The sequence below is a fragment of the Haliotis rubra genome, unplaced genomic scaffold (genome assembly GCF_003918875.1).
Source record: "Haliotis rubra isolate DU_JTF1 unplaced genomic scaffold, ASM391887v1 Scf24, whole genome shotgun sequence".
Lineage (NCBI taxonomy): Eukaryota > Metazoa > Mollusca > Gastropoda > Lepetellida > Haliotidae > Haliotis > Haliotis rubra.
In genome coordinates this window covers 1,234,004-1,256,995 of record NW_025766447.1, presented here as the reverse complement: position 1 = coordinate 1,256,995, position 22,992 = coordinate 1,234,004, and the positions used below count along the sequence as shown (strand labels likewise).

The 22,992-nt window shown below is 41.0% G+C and overlaps 1 protein-coding gene across 1 annotated transcript in view; it reads left to right on the top strand.

The window, feature by feature from the left end:
* Positions 1 to 926, top strand: part of LOC124278550 — a 37,997-nt gene extending 37,071 nt beyond the window's left edge. Inside the window, exon 2 of the mRNA XM_046714278.1 lies at positions 295 to 926. The gene's annotated coding sequence lies outside the window, so the exon portion shown is untranslated. The remainder of the gene's footprint in view (positions 1 to 294) is intronic.
* Positions 927 to 22,992: the final 22,066 nt, after the last annotated feature.

The window sequence follows — 22,992 nt, the reverse complement described above, 5'->3', positions numbered from 1 at the left end:
CTAAGATAATGATCATTATACCAGTACGGTGATAATAATCAAGTCAGCCCTGTGGTTATAAGATGATATCAATACTATGCTACTAATCAGGGTGTGACCCACTAAACCTGCCACAGTCTCCCCCTCCACCTGTACTATAACTTCATCTTACATCGACGTCATCAAGTGGGCTCAGGTTTTCGTTAATCAACCTCTTTTTTTCAAGGCTTTGCACGACATCCAATGAGGAAGGAATATACTGGAGATGTTTTTGCATCACAAAAATACATGTAACACTTGCGTCTCTATTTTCAGGAAATGAAACTGGTTCCAGTGCTTGATCCGCATCCCAGATCACGTGTCACAACGTTCTACCAATGGCAGGCGTCAGAACATTGACCAGTGAAACCAGTGCTAGTGAAACAAGGCTCAATAATTCTTCGCCTGCCCCGTGAATCTGTTTACCCAAGTCCGTTCACCATCCTCGAGGCCAACCGACCCCACGACCACACAGTCTGTTCTGATCCACTGACATGATGTTGTAAAATCACTGCGACTGCTCTTTTGTATTAAAACATCACGTGACCGGATGTGGTCCAAATTTTGTTGAACGCTTGTAAGTCTCTATGGCCTAACAACTAAGTTGTCTCATTGTGACACATGATATTTATATGACTGATTTATAATCACCCGATGCCAAGGTAGACATACATGTATGTAAACAAGACTTGATAAATCGAAGACCATTGATTAACCTACTGTCGGGCATTCGTATAACAGCTATGGTGTTTGTACTGAAGTAGGAAGTTAGCTTTGCTCTAACAACTGTCCATCCCCGGGTATCTGTATCACCGCGACCTCTGTCTGGTTTAAAGATGATTATATTAGAATATCTTGCAAAACATGTCACTATTTTCTAAAGCTATAAATAAATTACTGTTTGCATGTTTAGTTTGTTTTTCAAATTGTTAATGAACTACGTAAATACGTTAATGATATCACACAAAGACAAATTATGTAATACAGAATATCAGTTTGGTTCTCCGTGGCTGGGGCTTGAGACCATCCCGATCCTCAGCCCCACCCGTCCATACCACAGCCACACCACCCAACCACCATAGACTAACACTGACACCAGTAACAGCTAACACTTGTCATCCATATTTGTAATCCATTTTTATTTCAAGTCATCGGTTAGCAATTCATTATTGTGAATACAGCTCCACAGCTCTACAGCTCAACAGCTCCCGGTCATGCTGACCCTATGGTTATGAGAGACACCGTCACACCGTATAAATAAAATGAAGGACAGGTAAACTGAACGTCTGAATTATGTTTTCATTTCATCCCCAAACAGTGCACGAACTACTGCGCCTAGTAATGGGGCATTCTGAGTGCGGATTATACAGTCACTTGGCTCTAATACAAAGATAGCTCTAATGCAAAACGCTTAATGAGGAATTCTAGTAGAGTCATTCGTGTAAACATGTATTTTGATTTTCTGCCCTTTCACATAGAACCATACCTGTAGAAGGGACATTTACTGGCTCTAGGTATTGTAGAAATCCACATGCCGTATCTGTAACAAGGAAGCAGTGCACAACATTACACATAATACAACTGTTACAAGGATGTAAAACAAAGTTATACATATAGTTCCTTTATATATACGTATATTAATACATGTATTCCATATGGGGAAATATGACCTTGTATTGCATATTATACCGCTACTATTGGGAAATAGTTATTATACCAGGGCTGTTATGAGCAAGACATATACATCGAACAGCTGTTAAAAGAAAAGAAATGCACATATACTTATTAAAACAAGTAGCTCAGTTGTACAAGAAAAAATACATCTTATACAGGTGTTATGAGGATATAATACACATGAAGTAATACATGTTGTACAGTTGCTTCAAGGGAGGTTATACAAAGTAATACATGTTGTACAGCTGCTTCAAGGGAGGTTATACAAAGTAATACATGCTGTACAGCTGCTTCAAGGGAAGTTACATACAATAATAAATGCTGTACAGCTGTTACAAGGAAGTAAAACAAAGTAATACATGTTGTACAACTGCTTCAAGGGAAGATATATAAACTAATAAATGGTGTACAGCTGTTACAAGGAAGTAATACAAAGTAATACATGTTGTACAGCTGCTTCAAGGGAAGATATATAAACTAATAAATAGTGTACAGCTGTTACAAGGAAGTAATACAAAGTAATACATGTTGTACAGCTGCTTCAAGGGAAGATATATAAACTAATAAATGCTGTACAGCTGTTACAAGGAAGTAATACAAAGTAATACATGTTGTACAGCTGCTTCAAGGGAAGATATATAAACTAATAAATGCTGTACAGCTGTTACAAGGAAGTAATACAAAGTAATACATGTTGTACAGCTGCTTCAAGAAGTAATACAAAGTAACATGTTATATAAAAACATATAGCTAATAAATGGTGTACAGCTGTTACAAGGAAGTAATACAAAGTAATACATGTTGTACAGCTGCTTCAAGGGAAGCTATATAAACTAATAAATGCTGTACAGCTGTTACAAGGAAGTAACAAAGTAATACAAAGTAATACTAATAAATGCTGTACAGCTGTTACTTCAAGGGCTTCAGTTATATAAACTAATAAATGTTGTACAGCTGTTACAAGGAAGTAATACAAAGGGTAAGTAATACATGTTGTACAGCTGCTTCAAGGGAAGTTATATAAACTAATAAATGTTGTACAGCTGTTACAAGGAAGTAATACAAAGTAATACATGTTGTACAGCTGCTTCAAGGGAAGTTATATAAACTAATAAATGTTGTACAGCTGTTACAAGGAAGTAATACAAAGTAATACATGTTGTACAGCTGCTTCAAGGGAAGTTATATAAACTAATAAATGTTGTACAGCTTACAAGTTACAAGGAAGTAACAGCTGTTACAAGTAAGTAATAACAGCTGCTTCAAGGTAATACATGTTGTACAGCAGCTGCTTCAAGGGAAGATACTAATGCTGCTAATAAATGGTGTACAGCTGTTACAAGGAAGTAATACAAAGTAATACATGTTGTACAGCTGCTTCAAGGGAAGTTATATAAACTAATAAATGTTGTACAGCTGTTACAAGGAAGTAATACAAAGTAATACATGTTGTACAGCTGCTTCAAGGGAAGATATATAAACTAATAAATGGTGTACAGCTGTTACAAGGAAGTAATACAAAGTAATACATATAGTAATAAATGTTGTACAACTGGCGCGTTACCTGGACATAAAAAGAGGGATGTCTATAGAAGATATTAATAACAAACATGTAACTGAAAAAGTGTAAGTACTGAGCAACCATGTTACAGTGAGCTCCAAGGTCGAACCTCACTGTATGACTTTCTCATGCAACACGTACAATGTATACAATACTACGATACATGTTACATCAGGTAAATAAAAGCGACAAAGCCCTTTTCACATTCATAAGAAATGTCTGGTAAAAGCAGAGCCGATTGTACAATTGTGGCTATATCATGGGCATATATTTGTTTCAGCAGTATTACAGCTGTACGATGCTGTTTGTAGACAAACACGTCGAGTATCACGGTATCACGATTCCACAATACTCATACATTCAATACACTGCCGCTATACAAGTGAGTGAGTAATGTTTTACGCCGCTTTTAGCAATATTCCAGCAACATCACGGCGGGGGACACCAGAAATGGGCTTCACACATTGTACCCATGTGGGAATCGAACCCGGGTCTTCGGCGTGACGAGCGAACGCTTTAACCATTAGGCTACCCCAGCCACTATACAAACTACATTTGGCACTGTTTGTGTGAGTTAGTGCGAAGAGGTCAAATGATGATTTATTGGAAGAGTAAACTTTGCGGTCAATCAATAATCCAGTAATTATCTACATCGATCTACACAATGGGGACATGTACCGACCTCGTCATCTTGCGACAAGCTTGGGCTGATGAAGATGAATTCTAGAAGCTATCTATGCGGAGTGTTGAATCATAATTTGGTGGAAGAGTTGACGTGATGTCATCATGACGTCAAGTTTGACGTCAGAATGAATCAAGAACTAGTTATAAAAATCTCAATCTGGGAAGAACATCATGGTTAGAGGATGAATTACGCGAGTCACAGAACATGGCAGCTTCGAAGGCAATCAAGTAGCACACCAACCATGAAGGCCGTGGGGAGGAACTATTTCAAAGGCACATGTATCCACATGTGTTAACGGTATTTGAACATGTCCTCATCACGTCACTCATTTTGAATACTAAAGTAGCAATCTAAAGTAGCAGCTCAGTAGCAGCTCAGAGGCAGCTTTTGAAGAAAGTCTCATTTTGTCGTCAGAGCGGCGTAATATTCCTTAACACGTGCTACTTACTAAACCACATGGTTAACGTTGCTCCACTTTTATCTTACTCTCTTTGAATGTATCTAAAAACAGCGATAGATGGAATAATTGATGTTTGTTGGTCTGCAGCTGACCTCTCTCGGTGTCTGATCACAGGTTTTCCAGTATGTTACCGTCTATTATGTAGCTCAGTGAGAGTGGGTCGGGTGTTAATGTCAACGCAATATGTAAGGAAAACCCGAGGTGATGCAGTCTCAGATGCTTACCACTGAATTCCATGATCACGTTTATGATGCTCAGAATCCTAGAAATATGGTTGAGGCGAACCATAGATTTCTGGTGTGACCTGGCTAACTGATTCTGCACAGCTGACTGCGGCGCCCGAGACTGTACCAAGAATCCTAAATGATCACAGACAGAATGACTCTTGTTCATTGACTCCTCTTAGACAGCATGGTTCCAGTTGACTGACCCGCGCCATAGGAGAGTTCTCTTTCATTGACCACTTTGGTTCCAGTCCAAGAGTGAAAACATCGTATATGCAAATGGAATATATAGGACTTTCATTTCAATAAGATTCCCTAAAACTGTATTATGTTGGTGTCGGCTTTTCTTCTCGATAGATACTGCTAGGGAACATTGCTATTAAGCGCCACTCTATATCACCTTCAAATACGGCAGTAATTGCAGAACATCAACAAAGCACGGGTAGGTATGTATGACAGACCCACGGTATTATATCCACAATAGGTTCACCTTACTGAAAACCGAGTGCAAGTCCCATCGTAGCTATCAATCAGTCTCACTGACGTCATTGCTAAATAAATGACATTAAACTTGAGTGGATAGACTTTCAGGCATTTGGAACTTTTTGACGTCAGCTGAAACAATTTGTCTAAAGATGATAAAGCACTTGCAACTTAGATGCCAGCTTCAACTGTAGCCATAAAACGTATGTCTGTTGTATTTACACAATGTGAACACGGGTATAACTGCAACAAGGCGCCATGGCCCTGTGACTTTGTTTATTTTATTAGAGCAGGGATATAACTTCAGCTTGTAACTTTGTTATATTGCATGGATTGAGGGGTATATATGGGCCTCTCATCGCCTCTGTTATCTTACATACTGGGGCAACAAAACAACATAATCCTTTCATTTTCTCGCTTATATTACATACTACAGCAGGAATGTAAGTGCAGCAAGGCACCATGGCCCAGCGGCTTTCTCTGTTTTTACATACTAGGGCAGGTATGTAGCTATAGCAATGCAACATGACCTGTAACTTTGTTATATTACATACCAGGGAGTGAGTGAGTGAGTTTAGTTTTACGTCGCACTCAGCAATATTCCAGCTATATGGCGGCTGTCTGTAAATAATCGAGTCTGGACCAGACAATGCAGTGATCAACAGCATGAGCATCGATCTACGCAATTGGGAACCGATGACATGTGTCAACGAAGTCAGCGAGTCTGACCACCCGATCCCGTTTGTCGCCTCTCACGAAAAGCATGGGTTACTGAAGATCAATACTCTAACCCGGATCTTCACGGGTCGCATACCAGGGAAGGGGTATAACTGCAACATTTATGATAGCAGCCCCGCCCAGGAAACCCTGATGCACCGTGCAAGGCACCCATAGTTAGTTCTTTGAGGGAAGAGATTTGTCAAGAGTTTACTAATTCATACTGCTGCCCTGCTTGATTTAAAATCATAGCGAATAAATGAGTTGCGTCTAAAAGTTTTGGTACGCATTTATGTCAGATACTACGGGGCTGTTTGCACACCAGTAAACCCGACAGCCCCTTCAAGCTGTATGCTAATATATCAAAAATGTTGATACTTTTCTATGACTCACATGGATCAGTGGAAAAGTGCTATTGAGAACTCAAATCCTGGATTATATACAGGAGTTTAAATATACCTCCCGGGTTTAATATAATACATGTCATTTCTGATTGCTGTTATATCAATACCTTATAGATTAGTTTAAATTAGTTATGACCTACGGGCACCGTTAGGTGTACGTGTGGGTTATTCAGTTATTGTCGTATATTTTATGAGTTCATCGTTTTTCGAAACCTTGATATTGCCAACGTGAGTAGAAATTCCGATTCATATGCGCAAACAAAAGGAATAGCCAGGAGGGGAATACAACTGGTGATCATGAATGTGTTCACATCTCGTATTGATGCCCAGACCTAAATCTTCAGATATTGTTCTCTCTGTAAATACCAGATGACCTTTGTTTTCATTCGTGAGAATTCGTCGTCGATCCATTTGCACCAAGCGATCTTAGCGCTAAGACGATCGTAAACCTAGGGTTAAGTATAGGTAGCCTCGAAGATCCCGGTTTGAATTTGTCTTCAGCATCCCATGCTTGTCGTAACAGGTGACTCAGGGGATCGGGTGGTTACGTACGCTGACTTGGTTGACACATGTTATCGTATCCCAACTGCGTAGATCGATGCTCATGCTGTTGATCACAGGGTTGTGTGTTCCAAACTCGATTATTTACAGACCGCCGCCATATAGCTGGGATATTGCTGAGTGCGGCGTTAAACAACAAATAAACAAACAAACAGACGTATAGGAGTTACGATTGTCGTAGCTCTAAGATCGCTTTGTGCATGCGGGCCCTGAACAGCTAAAGAGAGAGATCTGCCTTAGTCTATGGCCATCACGTTCAGGAACCTAACATTTCAGCAATATCGGTGGTCATCACGTTCAGGAACCTAACATTTCAGCAATATCGGTGGTCATCACGTTCAGGAACCTAACATTTCAGCAATACCGGTGGTCATCACGTTCAGGAACCTAACATTTCAGCAATATCGGTGGTCATCACGTTCAGGAACCTAACATTTCAGCAATATCGGTCACGTTCAGGAACCTAACATTTCAGCAATATCGGTGGTCATCACGTTCAGGAACCTAACATTTCAGCAATATCGGTGGCCATCACGTTCAGGAACCTAACATTTCAGCAATATCGGTGGTCATCACGTTCAGGAACCTAACATTTCAGCAATATCGGTGGTCATCACGTTCAGGAACCTAACATTTCAGCAATATCGGTGGTTCAGGAACCTCATTTCGTTCAGGAACCTCACGTTCGGTGGAACAACATTTCAGCAATATCGGTGGTCATCACGTTCAGGAACCTAACATTTCAGCAATATCGGTGGTCATCACGTTCAGGAACCTAACATTTCAGCAATATCGGTGGTCATCACGTTTTCAGCAATATCGGTGGTCATCACGTTCAAACATTTCAGCAATATCGGTGGTCATCACGTTCAGGAACCTAACATTTCAGCAATATCGGTGGTCATCACGTTCAGGAACCTAACATTTCAGCAATATCGGTGGTCATCACGTTCAGGAACCTAACATTTCAGCAATATCGGTGGTCATCACGTTCAGGAACCTAACATTTCAGCAATATCGGTGGCATCACGTTCATCAGTTCAGGAATCTAACATTTCAGCAATTTCAGCAATATCGGTGGCCATCACGTGGACTCTAACATTTCAGCAATATCGGTGGACACCAGAAATGTGCTTCCCACGTTGTACCCATATAAGGAATCGAACCCAAATCTTTGGCCATCCACTTCCTCCGTACCACAGCATCACACTGTCTGCTGCAACGTCTGCGTTACGTCTGTTCCCCGGTATGATGGGATAATTATTGCATGAAATATGGTCATAAGGCCAACATAAAACAGCAATATATCTACAAAAGTAGGACTACAAGAAACAAACTAATGGCATTTGATATCTAAAAACCCCTTTACTTTGTTTTTGCTCAAAATGGATTCATGTTTATGACTTAGATTTATTTATAAACCATAACAGCATGGGGTAGCTGGGAGAGTTATATACCAGCACAAACGCAATACATAACCACTGGCACCTTCTTGAATGAAAGACATTTGGCTTCGAATTCTGTATAGATGGACAATCGGTTGTGTAGATATATTCTGTAGACTGTAGAGAGATACAGCCTCTTCTGTAGATATCATGTGTGGACTATAGAGGGACACTGTCAGTTGTGTAGAGATCATGTGTAGGCTATAGACGGAACCTGTTCTGAAGAGATCATGTGTAGAAAATAGAGGGACACTCTCTCTTCTGTAGAGATCGTGTGTAGACTATAGCGGGACACTGACTGTTCTGTAGAGATCATGTGTAGACTATAGAGGGCCCCTGTCTGTTCTGTACAGATCGTGTGTAAGACTATAGAGGGACTATGTTCTGTAGAGATCATGTGTAGACTATAGAGGGACCATGTTCTGGAGAGATCATGTGTAGACTATAGAGGGACACTGTCTGTTGTGTAGAGATTATGTGTAGAATATAGAGGGACACTGTCTGTTCTGTAGAGATCATGTGTAGAATATAGAGGGACACTGTCTGTTCTGTACAGATCGTGTGTAAGACTATAGAGGGACTATGTTCTGTAGAGATCATGTGTAGACTATAGAGGGACCATGTTCTGTAGAGATCATGTGTAGACTATAGAGGGACACTGTCTGTTGTGTAGAGATTATGTGTAGAATATAGAGGGACACTGTCTGTTCTGTAGAGATCATGTGTACGCTATAGACGGACCCTGTTTTGTAGAGATCATGTGTAGACTATAGAAGGACACTGCCTGTTCTGTAGAGATCATGTGTAAAATATAGCGGGACACTGTCTGTTCTGTAGAGATCATGTGTAGACTATAGAGGGACACTGTTCTGTAGAGTTCATGTGTAGACTATAGAGGGACACTGTCTGTTCTGTAGAGATAATGTGTAGATCATAGAGGGCCCCTGTCTGTTCAGGAGAGATCATGTGTAGACTATAGAGGGAAACTGCCTCTTCTGTAGAGATCATGTGTAGACTATAGAGTGACACTGTTCTGTAGAGATCATGTGTAAACTATAGAGGGACACTGACTGTTTTGTAGAGGTCATGTGTAGACTATAGAGGGACACTGTCTGTTCTGTATAGAACATGTGTAGACTATAGAGGGACACTGTCTGTTCTGTAGAGATCATGTGTAGGCTATAGAGGGAAACTGTCTGTTCTGTCGACATCATGTGTAAGACTATAGAGGGACACTGACTGTTCTGTAGAGATTATGTGTAGACTATAGAGCGACCTTTTTCTGTAGAGATCATGTATAGACTATAGAGGGACACTGACTGTTCTGTAGAGATCGCATGTAGACTACCGAGGGACCCTGTTCTGTAGTGATGATGTGTGTAGACTATAGAGAGACACTGTCTCTTCTGTAAAGATCATGTAGACTATAGAGGGACCCTGTTCTGTAGAGATCATGTGTAGTCTATAGAGTGACCATGTTCTATAGAGACCATATGTAGACTATGGAGGGACATAGCCTGTTCTGTAGAGATCATATGTAGACTATAGAGGGACACTGACTGTTCTGTAGAGATCATGTGTAGACTATAGAGGGACCCTGTTCTGTAGAGATCATGTGTAGACTATAGTGGGACACAGCCTGTTCTGTAGAGATCATGTGTAGACTATAGAGGGACCATGTTCTGTAGAGATCATGTGTAGACTATAGAGGGGCACAGCCTGTTCTGTAGAGATCATGTGTAGACTACAGAGGGCCCCTGTCTGTTCAGTAGAGATCATGTGTAGACTATAGCGGGACACAGCCTGTTCTGTAGAGATCATGTGTAGTCTATAGAGTGACCATGTTCTATAGAGACCATGTGTAGACTATAGAAGGACACTGTCTGTTCTGTAGAGATCATGTGTAGAATATAGAGGGACACTGTCTGTTCTGTAGAGATCATGTGTAGACTATAGAGGGACACTGACTGTTCTGTAGAGATCATGTGTAGACTATAGAGGGACATAGCCTGTTCTGTAGAGATCATGTGTAGACTATAGAGGGACACTGACTGTTCTGTAGAGATCATGTGTAGACTATAGAGGGACCTGTTCTGTAGAGATCATGTGTAGACTATAGAGGGACACTGTCTGTTCTGTAGAGATCATGTGTAGACTATAGAGGGACACTGTCTGTTCTGTAGAGATCATGAGACTATAGAGTGACAGTTCTATAAAGACCATGTGTAGACTATGGAGACGGACCCTGTTCTGTAGAGATCATGTGTAGACTATAGAGGGACACTGTCTGTTCTGTAGAGATCATGTGTAGACTATAGAGGGACACTGTCTGTTCTGTAGAGATCATGTGTAGAATATAGAGGGACACTGTCTGTTCTGTAGAGATCATGTGTACGCTATAGACGGACCCTGTTTTCTGTAGAGATCATGTGTAGACTATAGAGGGACACTGCCTGTTCTGTAGAGATCATGTGTAAAATATAGCGGGACACTGTCTGTTCTGTAGAGATCATGTGTAGACTATAGAGGGACACTGTTCTGTAGAGTTCATGTGTAGACTATAGAGGGACACTGTCTGTTCTGTAGAGATAATGTGTAGATCATAGAGGGCCCCTGTCTGTTCAGGAGAGATCATGTGTAGACTATAGAGGGAAACTGCCTCTTCTGTAGAGATCATGTGTAGACTATAGAGTGACACTGTTCAGTAGAGATCATGTGTAAACTATAGAGGGACACTGACTGTTTTGTAGAGGTCATGTGTAGACTATAGAGGGACACTGTCTGTTCTGTATAGAACATGTGTAGACTATAGAGGGACACTGTCTGTTCTGTAGAGATCATGTGTAGGCTATAGAGGGAAACTGTCTGTTCTGTCGACATCATGTGTAAGACTATAGAGGGACACTGACTGTTCTGTAGAGATTATGTGTAGACTATAGAGCGACCTTTTTCTGTAGAGATCATGTATAGACTATAGAGGGACACTGACTGTTCTGTAGAGATCGCATGTAGACTACCGAGGGACCCTGTTCTGTAGTGATGATGTGTAGACTATAGAGAGACACTGTCTCTTCTGTAAAGATCATGTGTAGACTATAGAGGGACCCTGTTCTGTAGAGATCATGTGTAGTCTATAGAGTGACCATGTTCTATAGAGACCATATGTAGACTATGGAGGGACATAGCCTGTTCTGTAGAGATCATATGTAGACTATAGAGGGACACTGACTGTTCTGTAGAGATCATGTGTAGACTATAGAGGGACCCTGTTCTGTAGAGATCATGTGTAGACTATAGTGGGACACAGCCTGTTCTGTAGAGATCATGTGTAGACTATAGAGGGACCATGTTCTGTAGAGATCATGTGTAGACTATAGAGGGCACAGCCTGTTCTGTAGAGATCATGTGTAGACTACAGAGGGCCCCTGTCTGTTCAGTAGAGATCATGTGTAGACTATAGCGGGACACAGCCTGTTCTGTAGAGATCATGTGTAGTCTATAGAGTGACCATGTTCTGTAGAGACCATGTGTAGACTATAGAGGGACATAGCCTGTTCTGTAGAGATCATGTGTAGACTATAGAGGGACACTGACTGTTCTGTAGAGATCATGTGTAGACTATAGAGGGACCCTGTTCTGTAGAGATCATGTGTAGACTATAGTGGGACACAGCCTCTTCTGTAGAGATCATGTGTAGACTATAGAGGGACCATGTTCTGTAGAGATCATGTGTAGACTATAGAGGGGCACAGCCTGTTCTGTACAGATCATGTGTAGACTATAGAGGGACACAGCCTGTTCTGTAGAGATCATGTGTAGACTATAAAGGGACACAGCCTAGTCTGTATAGATCATGTGTAGACTATAGAGGGACCCTGTTCTGTAGAGACCATGTGTAGACTATAGAAGGACCATGTTCTGTAGAGATCATGTGTAGACTATAGAGGGGCACTGTTCTGTTTATACTATCTGTGAGCTATAGATGGACAGTCTGTTCTGTAGACATCACCTGTATAATACCGAGTGATACAGTCTGTTTTGCGGAGTATATCAAGGGATAGTGATTGCTCTGCTGATATCCACTAGCGATTACATTTTCCTAGTTCAGGCAAGTACAAATTGTCGTGGTGATAACGTGCCCACCATACTGGGAGACTGCCAGTGCTGCTGATTACAGCATAATCTTCCCCAAGAGAAAAATTAAACCTGCAGTTTTTTTACGCGACATGACAGTCGCCCTTCTTTCTGTCCCTCCTTTAAACTTGAGTGGCAATTTAGAATATTGATGAATTTCACCTGACAGATCAGATGTGTCTTTTAGACAGGTTCAATTGACAAGCCTGATCGACTGGGTGATTAGCATTAGTGTTAACGTTCTTTTAGCCATTTGGACAGTGGTATGGTAATACGAAAACAACTAATTTACAATAATGAAATAAATATAACTTCCATTTAAGCATGTACCATGTATTCTGAAGCTGAGTTTGTTTGTGTTGCTGAAAGGTACAATGCAATCTTAAATCCAGACTCTGATCACCTAAAACGAAATCAGTCTTGGTGAAGTAACGAATAATTCCGCTGGATGACAATGAGGAATCCTTGCGGTGCGTGGATGAGTCGGAAAGAGCGTTTCTTCAGCGTTCTTCTGATTTCAAAAAGATGGATTCTGCCAAATGCTTAAATTTGATTAACAGTTATGTTCGCATGTATAATTGGCGATTAGAAATTTTGTAACAAGAGTGTTGAAACACCTGAACCTGCTCCAAAGTGGCTACCGTGTTGAAATTGTTTGAGATGAATGTGTTTAACAGAAAATGATGTAACGAGAGTGTTGAAACATCCTAACCTGCTCCAAAGTTGTTACCGTGTTGAAATTGTTTGAGGTGAATGTGTTTAACAGAAAATGATGTAACGAGAGTGTTGAAACATCCTAACCTGCTCCAAAGTGGCTATCGTGTTGAAGTAGTTTGAGATGAATGTGTTGAAAATGATGTAACGAGATGTGTTTAACAGAAACATCCTCCTAACCTGCTCCAAAGTGGCTATCGTGTTGAAGTAGTTTGAGATGAATGTGTTTAACAGAACCTGCTCCAAAAGTAATGATGTAACGAGAGTGTTGAAACATCCTAACCTGCTCCAAAGTGGCTATCGTGTTGAACGAGAGTGAATGTGTTTAACAGAAAATGATGTAAACATTGAAACATCCTAACCTGCTCCAAAGTGGCTATCGTGTTGAAATTAAAAGTGGCTATCGTTTGAGATGAATGTGTTTAACAGAAAATGATGTTTGAAGCAGAACGAGAGTGTAAAGTGGCGTGTTGAAGTAGTTTGTGAATGAAACAGTCATCCTAACCTGCTCCAAAGTGGCCAAGCTGGTGAGACTGAACGACATGAATCTGTTCAACAGACATTGATGTAACAACAGTCGGTAAAGCACGTGTCAACATTTGTGTTTCAAGAAGCATGTGAAGATATATGCATCAGAGCATTAGATTTGGAAACACATGTTCAAATCTATATCAGTAACAAACAATGATCCATACAGGAAGCGATACATGTTCGTGGCACGTGTTTTTTTTCCAGAAACTGCGAAAAGGTGAAAAACCATGTCTTGACATTTTGGCAGCTGAAACTATACGTGTTATCGGGGCATATAAATAAGGATATATACGGACGGTTTATACACCCACGCTGATGGTACAAACCAGAACTGAAGTGCCACGATTGACACCCGAGCAACGCGAGCGGTCTCTGGGTAGAGCACAGATGGGAACCACGAATGCCCACATTGCTACAACGTTTGGACAAGAGTTAATCTAATGCAACGTTTCTGCCAAACCGGGGAGACATTGGACCGGCCAAGGGCAAGCGGATCCAGGGTATCTACATCCAAGGAAGACCGAAATATCCAGAATCGAATCCTGACAGTTAAGTTATCAGCGATGGATAGGCCTACTGACAGTCGACAGACCGTGGCCAGTTATTGATAGAGAACAGAAGCTGACAGGGCAACATCGAGACTGAAATGGTCTCGGACTGCAAGTCGCTGGCAGTGACGTAGAGGGTCGCCTTCACTGATGAAAGCCGGATGTTCAGAGCCGATGGATTACCGCCAAATGCGAGAACCCGGGTCTTCCGCGTGACGATCGAACGCTTTAACAACTAGGCTACCTCACCGCCTCGGAGTCGATTGAAACTTGTCTTTGAGGTATAACAAGATTACTGTTTATGGTTCATGCAGTTACATAACTAGAAAACATAGCAAAACGGTGCCACTTGGAGATTTGAACATTCAGGAACATGTGTTTGATGGAATTTTTCCTGAAAATGCATGTAGTTTTGATATGTTTATGCGATAGTAACAGTTCTCACAATGATTGTTATTCAACATTAGACCATATCATCCTTAGCCAGGCCATTGCCAAGTCGTATTACCGTATAGCGTCTGGCAGATAGTAACGATTTTCATGGCTGTGGATGGTTTGACTTTCCAGGGTAGATTTCCTTCAAATTGTCGATAGAAATATTTAAGCACAAGGAAAGAACATTCTGATGTAACACAGCGCGGCAACATTCAAGAAATTGGTCATCGTCATATACATAACTGTATCTTTGACAGTCAACTTGAAAGCTTTAACATCATTGTGGCAAAACTGTATTCCCAGTTTAACATAAGGTTCCTTCTCACATCAACACCATGAACGTGTTCGTGAGTTCACTTTTACGCCTCCTTAGGTAATATTCTAGCAATATCGTCGGGGGATAACCGATATAGGCTTTCCACATTGTACCCATGTGGGGACTCCAACACGGGTTTCAGCGTGACGAGCAAACGCTTGAACCACTAGATTTCTCCATCGCTCCTGAATGTGATCAGAAATAATGTAACACACTTGTAACAGAGTTACACAATACATAAAACTGACAGGGATATTAACGTGGACATCTCGGTTTTCTAATATGCACACTTATGTCGTTGGGATGTGACACGCATGTGTTAATGTTATAGATTTCTGTCATGGATAAATGGTTTTGTTGGCGTGATAAAAAGGCTATATTCAACAGGGCTTCTAGAATTCCACTGAAGCATCAATTCATCTTGCAAACAGTCCAGATGTAACGGCAGAGGGACATGGTGGCTGTGCCCCAGTACGAGTTTTGCAGTCTACTGCTTCCTGTAGCATGGTCCTAAGGGATATTATCTGGAACTGTGTCTCATAATCAAACATCATCCTGTGGATGTATTTATTCTCTTATATAATCAAAGGCACAACCTAGTGTTACTTACACAAACAAACTTTAAGATAATTGGTCAAAATGATTTCTGTCATGGATGATATTATAACGTATGGAAAACACAATTCTGAAGGCACGAGCAGCTCTCTGTATGTGGACATTATCAAATGAATGTTGTTTAATGCCACTCAGCATTATTCCAGCTATATTATGATGACCTGTGAGTAATTGAGTCTGGACAAGAAAATCTAAACATCCAGTGATTGACATCCTGAACATTGGTCTACACAACAGGAACAAGATGACTTGCACCGTACAAGTCCCCTTGCTAATGACGGATCCTTACAAATAGCGTTGTTGGTCCGTTCAGAGTTCAGAGGCAGATTCATACTATACTATCAGTGCCACATATGTCCACCTTGTGAAGTGATAGCACAACCACAACCACAGACAGTAGAAGAATATGAGCTCAAGTTCTTGGCGTCAAAGAGATAGACTGTTCATGTGTGGTGTAATCACACAATCTCAGTGAAATACCGACACTATGGCTACGGTAGAGAATGGGTAATCTTAAGATCATGACTGCTGAGTTGCTGCTGCAGATGTTCTAATCAAATATACAGTTCCGTGCTTTTGATCAGTGTGTTAAATATGATGCCATTTGATGCATTTTCCAGTCAGTATGCCCAACGGATTAGGTTAGAAAATAGTTTGTTGAAATAATATTAAGATACAGTTTGATGATATATATACGTCATCTTCACACCTGTTTGTTGTTGACAATTCAGGTTTAGATCAACTTCATAGTAATTATATACAGATGATTTAAACAGGATTAATACTTCAATAACAAAACACATGACAGAATATCTCATAAAGAATATTATGTCTTAGTTTCGAGTCCATAAATTTTAATACAAATTATTCGAAGGTATTTTAGTTGTGCATTCTTGAAATGTTCACGTTTCCATTTATTGGTCAATGAAGATATTTTTGCTATATTTGGTCTTTGTATTTTTTCAAGGTTTTTTTACATACTGCATCTATATCCGATGTATTAAACAATTATCATGGACAGTATATAATTTTCAGCCATACACATCTCTGAGGCCATTTATCTTGGGTGACGTATAACACACGAATATTGATTCTATATGTACAAATAAACATTTACAATTAGAAAGCAAGAAACATGAAGTAAATCATTTTCTTCTCATAGAAATCTGATTGCAACAATCAGTCTCAAATAACACGCATACACCTGCACCAACAGCACATTCTGGTTGGTTCGAAAGCTTCGCCGGAGATGATCACGTTTCCCAGCACGGATCCGTGTTGATAGATGAAAAGGTATTGTTTAGATTCTGAAGATGCGGAGACGTTTACCTCTGGTAGACTAATTGGTTAGTGAGTGAGTTTAGTTTTACGCCGCACTCAGCAATATTCCAGCTATATGGCGGCGATATGTAAATAATCAAGTCTGGATCAGACAATCCAGTAATCAACAGCATGAGCATCGCCCTGCGCAATTGGGAACCGATGACATGTGTCAACCAAGTCAACGAGCCTGACCACCCAATCCCGTTAGTCGATTCTTACGACAAGCATGAGTTACTGAAGATCAATATTCTAACCTGGACCGTCACGGGTATGACTAAATGGTTAACCGTTATTGACACGTGTATTATAGGGGCAGATATTTCCCTATCGATTGGTCAAGAGGCGTTATATTTCTTTTTCATAGGAGTGGGGCAATGACTGTCACGGATATTTTTTGTGGTATTACTATAATGTAGATATTAAACAAAATACAAATTGGCATTATGAAGAAGACAACCAAGAACATAAACGAAATGCTGAAGCACAAGCGGGGTTTAGGAGTTGATAAGCCACCACCGATAATATTTTCAAATTATGTGTAGTTATTAAAAATTATATTTAAAAGAAGAAAGGTAAATACAGTGTGGATATAAAAGACTCTGTGGACATTGGAACAAGTACATATGTCGGGTGTTGAAAGATAATAGAAGGCATTATAGAGTAGAGTGTTAATGTTTAGAGAAATAAAGGTTTTACAAAAATACAAAACAACTTGATTGGTCACTGGAATTGAGACAAGAGTGTGTCCCTTGTCAATTGTGTTTGCTTTACATTGTCTTTCAGGTGTGTTTACATTGTGTGTTAGACACAGAAGGCTTTGATACACGAGATGTATTATTTTAGGAATTATTTCATGTATACGTTGATGAGGGCACGGATGTTCGGAGGGCTCTCTGTGGCGTCTTGTGCAGTGGACGGGTAGCGGTGGCAATGCAACAGCACATCGCACAGTGGTATGCACGGGCTTTTCTAGGGAAATTCGTCCTATCTAACAGCTGAACCTTCGTATATCACTATAGTATGCCCTAATCAGCCATCATACTATAGTGCAATGGAAAATCATGAACGGTTTTCTATGTTTGGCTTATCTTCTATGTCTTTGATTGCGGAAACTTCAACGTCTGTATAACAACACCACCAACAAGAGCAGAACTGTTTTGGGGCCCAGAAGGTCCCTGATTTTGTATGCCCCAAAATACAGAACAAGAGCAGAATGTACGGTCTGTGTGAAGTAAGTCGATCTACTGAAGATGACAGGTGGTCCGTAGTCTTCAAGCACAAGACCCCATCACTGACACACAAGGTGTGTAACCAGGAACCATATACATATTTTATACATAGGGAAGTAATGTCCAGAGTGTAGGTATTGTTTCATGCAGGGTTAGAAGATGTAGGCGACATATGTGTAGGATGTCCTAGCTGTAACCTTTCCAGGAAATGTTTACTTTAAGATTTTTATACTATACTGGCCACATAAAAACTGTGCACACAGGAAATATAAAGATAGACAGGCAGTGTCTTTATACATAAATAAAGGTGTGAACATAGCAAGTATTGGAGACAATCAAACGCTCATGCAGGTGCCAGGCGACGTGACGTCATTGATGGTGGCCTATGGACTTGCAATGTGTTACTGCACGTGCAGCCTGTGCAGCTGCACACAACATGTGAAACTCAGAAATTGATGTCACTGTCGAAAGCTTGATCTTTGGTCATTCAAACGTTCACAAATTCACATGAGAAGTCACATGCACATCATGCCATGCTCAACGTCACGAAACCATTGGAATGGTTCGAGCAGGCATGAGCCAACAACAGGTGGCAGCACATTTCCAATGCCATCGTAACACGATATCTGCATTGGTCAGGCGTTATGGAAACAGTAATGACGTCGCCGACCACCAACGTTTTGGGCGTCCCCGAGTAACGACGCAAAGACAGGACATATGGATTCGGGTGAATAATCTCAGACACAGGTTCCAGACGGCAAATGGACCACGTTCCAAACCATTCTCCAGGCCTTCAATGCTCATTTGGTAGCCTATATGCGTCGTCGATGCACTGCTGTGCTTCACGCGCATGATGGCCATACCCGTTATTGACTTTGTGACTTCGTCGTGTGAGCCCCTACTCAATTTTGAACTTCTGACGTCATCGTTACGGATATTGTTCATGTTCTTTTGACATGTTGTTGTGGCCCGATACTTCCGCTTATAAAGTGTCTACATCATTTCGTCTTTTTTGTGTTGTATTCTTATTCTGAATGAATTTTCTGTGTGCACAGTTTCTTTATGTGGCTAGTGCAATGCTATTTGTGATTCTACTGTTCAGAATATGGGGTTTACAAAGAGCGCACAGCCAGATATCTAACAACATGTTAGAAATATTCCAGCTACATGGCGGCGGCCTGTAGATAATTGAGTCCCGAAAAGACAATCCAGTGATCAACAGCATGAGCATCGTTCTACGCAACTAGGATACGATGACATGTGTGAACCAAGTTAGCGACTACCCGATCCCGTTAGTCGCCTCTTACGCAAGCATGGGGTTGCTGGAGCCTAATTCTCACACATATCTTCTAGGATCTAACCTATTCTGATGCATTTTTAACAAAGAATTAAATTTATTACCTACGAGGGCGAAAATATCGGGGTTCATATTTTTCATACGATGCCCTAGGGCAAAATATCACTTTGTCATGGTGACGTGACGTCATGAACAATGATATGACGTCACGTTTCTTCTATGACGTTGCGTTCTACATAGGCGACGGCAGGTACCTAGCCGATCTATCAGTGATGGATCACGGGATCTTGCACCACGGGTGATGTCGTCGTTGATGCTGTTCCATCAGGATCGGCCGTCTGAACGGATGCCGTAGATGCATAGACGTTGTCGGACTGCCCACTCAGATGCGGCCGTGTGCTACTGCATGTCTGAAACCTGTGCTGAAGATACTTAATTCGAAATTACCTGTATCTGGCACGGCACGGGTAGGAACTATTCTGTTGACAAGGTCGCCATAAATTCCATATGTTGTTCCCAAGAACACTGAATAGACATGCAGCATAACGCTACAAGGTACCTATTTGTACATCTGGACGACTGACTATCTGTAACTTAGTCGTGGCATGGTGACATTTCACCAAAACACCATACCTTTTATCATCAACTCTTGCGACGATTGCTTTGAGTATCAGTGATATGGGACTGGATATCTTGATGCCGTTGTGCAATACGATTTGCGCCTTTAGTTGATCGTAACTCCCATGTCTCAACATAGACTTACGAGTGCAGCGCTAAGTTGATCGTAACTCTCATACCTTAACATAGACTGACGACTGTACATAGCGCTAAGATTGTTTTGCAAAACACTTCAACGTATTTTTTCCGAATATTCCCCGTTTTCTTTTAACCCAATAGTACTGTTTGGGTTATTGCATTTATTAACTTATTAATAGACATTGTCACTGGTTTATATCAAAGCATTCGTGGTAAACCTGGAGACTGGAAGTTGAATTGTTTGATTCCCCGTCATGCCAAAATACGTTGAGACACTGTACTCCAACACTGCATGGAACACCCCGGTCTGCACGGTGTCAGTATACTGTTTGTGAGTGCAGCAGGGCCGTAATGTTCAACTGTGGTATGGCGTCTCAGAGAGTATAAGAAAACTACATTAATCTATAAAAACAGCAACCCATACACGCACGTGCACGCGCGCGCACACACACATTCATATATGCATTCAAATATATTTGCAATGAGTTTGAACTTGATTTCCCATGTAACTGTAAAATCAATTTTGTATTTGTGTATATCTTACTTAGTATCGCCGCTCCGTATATACGTGGAAGTCTATCAAAGCGAAGACAAAGGATCGATTCGGATGCATAAATGCTTTACAGGTAAGGAAGTTAAGTGTAAATGGTGAACTCCTGTTGTCAAAATACCAAGGAAGTCGCTGTGTATTAATTTACAAAATATGCAAGTCATATTCTATAACTGACGTCTGGAGTTGGTCACACATTGTACTATTGAATGGTCTCCCGCGTGCTTATGAATGAAGACATCATCGTCAAATGTAGAAATACAACCACGAGAAAAACCCAGAAAATACACGAAGAAGAATTTAAACACATTATCGAGGACCAACATGCGGGGAAAGATCATTCGGCTACTCTGAAAGATTTGTGTTCCTGGAGTTACACGTACACAAAATGACAAGTTCTTGCTTTCATTTGTTCCTGAAGTTTTGTGACCATGAACACAAGGCTTTAAAACAACAGTTGAGAGAGTTTACCTGACCCATCTACATTCTTCCCTTATGTTGGGCCATAACAAACACCTGCAATGTTCTGAATACATATGCATCGTATAATCGTTCACAAATATAAGAATAAGTTCCACTGAAAGAAGCGGCTATAAAATATATAGAACTCGTGGTAGGAACAGACGTTACCATACTTATTGCTCATTTAATACAAATGCATTTTGCAGGGCATGTTGCTTTGCTCAAGGTGCTGTTGATCCCTCTAATTGAAAAATAACATCTTTACGAAAAACATCAAAGTCATAATTTCATTTTCAGTAAAATACCCCAAATGCCGACATACAGCCATGTGCATCCTCCGTAGTTCAGTGGGCAGCGGGGTAGCCTAGTGGTTAAGACGTTCGATTGTCACGCCGTAGACCTGGGTTCAATTCCCCACATTGGCACAATGTCTGGAGCCCATTTCTGGTGTCCCCGCCGTGATATTGCTGGAATATTGCTAAAAGCTGCGTAAAACTACTCACACACTTCCGTAAAGAAGACACTGGCTGTCTGTCTGCGGGCACAACGGTGTTAAACAAGCAACTAGGAGCTATGACGTGATCACTCTGATTATCGTAAACTTACATTACAGTGATTGTTCGTTTTTATTCCTTTTACCTGACAACTCAATTAAATTAGTTCACCCAAACCTTGATACCGTTTATGATGGCTCTAGCTGAAAGTATTTGTGACACATCTAACCACTTCATTTCAAACTTATAATTACTTCTTTCCAAACTTATATACATATACGACTTACTCACCTCAGTGTATCCTCCAACCTATTTCCAGTCATGTACTGTATCCTGAATGCGACTCAGTAGTACTAAAAGTTGTACTTTACTGAGAAAGTGCAATAGTTGATACATTTAACAGTTTTACAAAAGGCATTGTTTTATTCATAGCTCTCGGCCAAAGGAGCCTTGTCAGCTTACACTTGACAGAGTTGTAACGCAGCAGATCTTCAGACAAAACACTTCAATGTTAACAATGTAAGGACATCCAGGAGCACCGTTGACGTTTAAAGGCTGCCGGAGTCCGCTCTAGGCCACCTGCAGTTCGTCCACCACTAACACCACGTCACAGGCAAGCGCGTTTGAGATGGAGTAGACATCATGGCCGCTGGAATCAAAGTCAGTGGTCTCGTGTGCTCAGATTAAAGCAGATTCAATTTGTCCTTCCATGACTGTCGGCAGAGGATTTATCGTCGCAATGGCCGAATCACAGACTGTGGCCACGCATAACTGATTTGGCGGGGGGTCGGTCATGGTTTGGGCAGGGATAATTCCTACTGGATGTACTCCACTGCACGTGGTCGACGATAATCTTACCGCACAGCGTTATCGGAACAAGACTCTGGCTCCTATAGCAGTACCATTCGTGCAAGCTATGCATGGCTTTTATGGTCGACCCTCTTTACTGCAAGAGGATTGTCACGGAATTCCTTAGGTAGCAGGGTGTAGAGCGGATGGAGTGGGCAGCATGCTTGCCAGATCTCAACCCAATTGAGCATGCTTGGGATGAACACGTCATCCAGCACCAGTGGATATCCTCGGGCTCTTCAGAGCTCCAGTAGATGAATGGATTGCTATTCAAACTTTCGTAATGAACTTGATAAGGAGCATGAGAACAAGGTGCACCTGTGTCTTGGACGCGCGAGGAGGGTACACAATATATTGAATGACCGAGTGCTTCATGTTTGTCATTTTCATTTTGGGGTGGTGGTCTATACAACTGATGTTTGCTAGTGCTGTTTGAACTTTTTGTCTGCATGTCACGATGTGTCACGTTTGTCAACACATTAAACATTATGATTACAACTCTTAGTT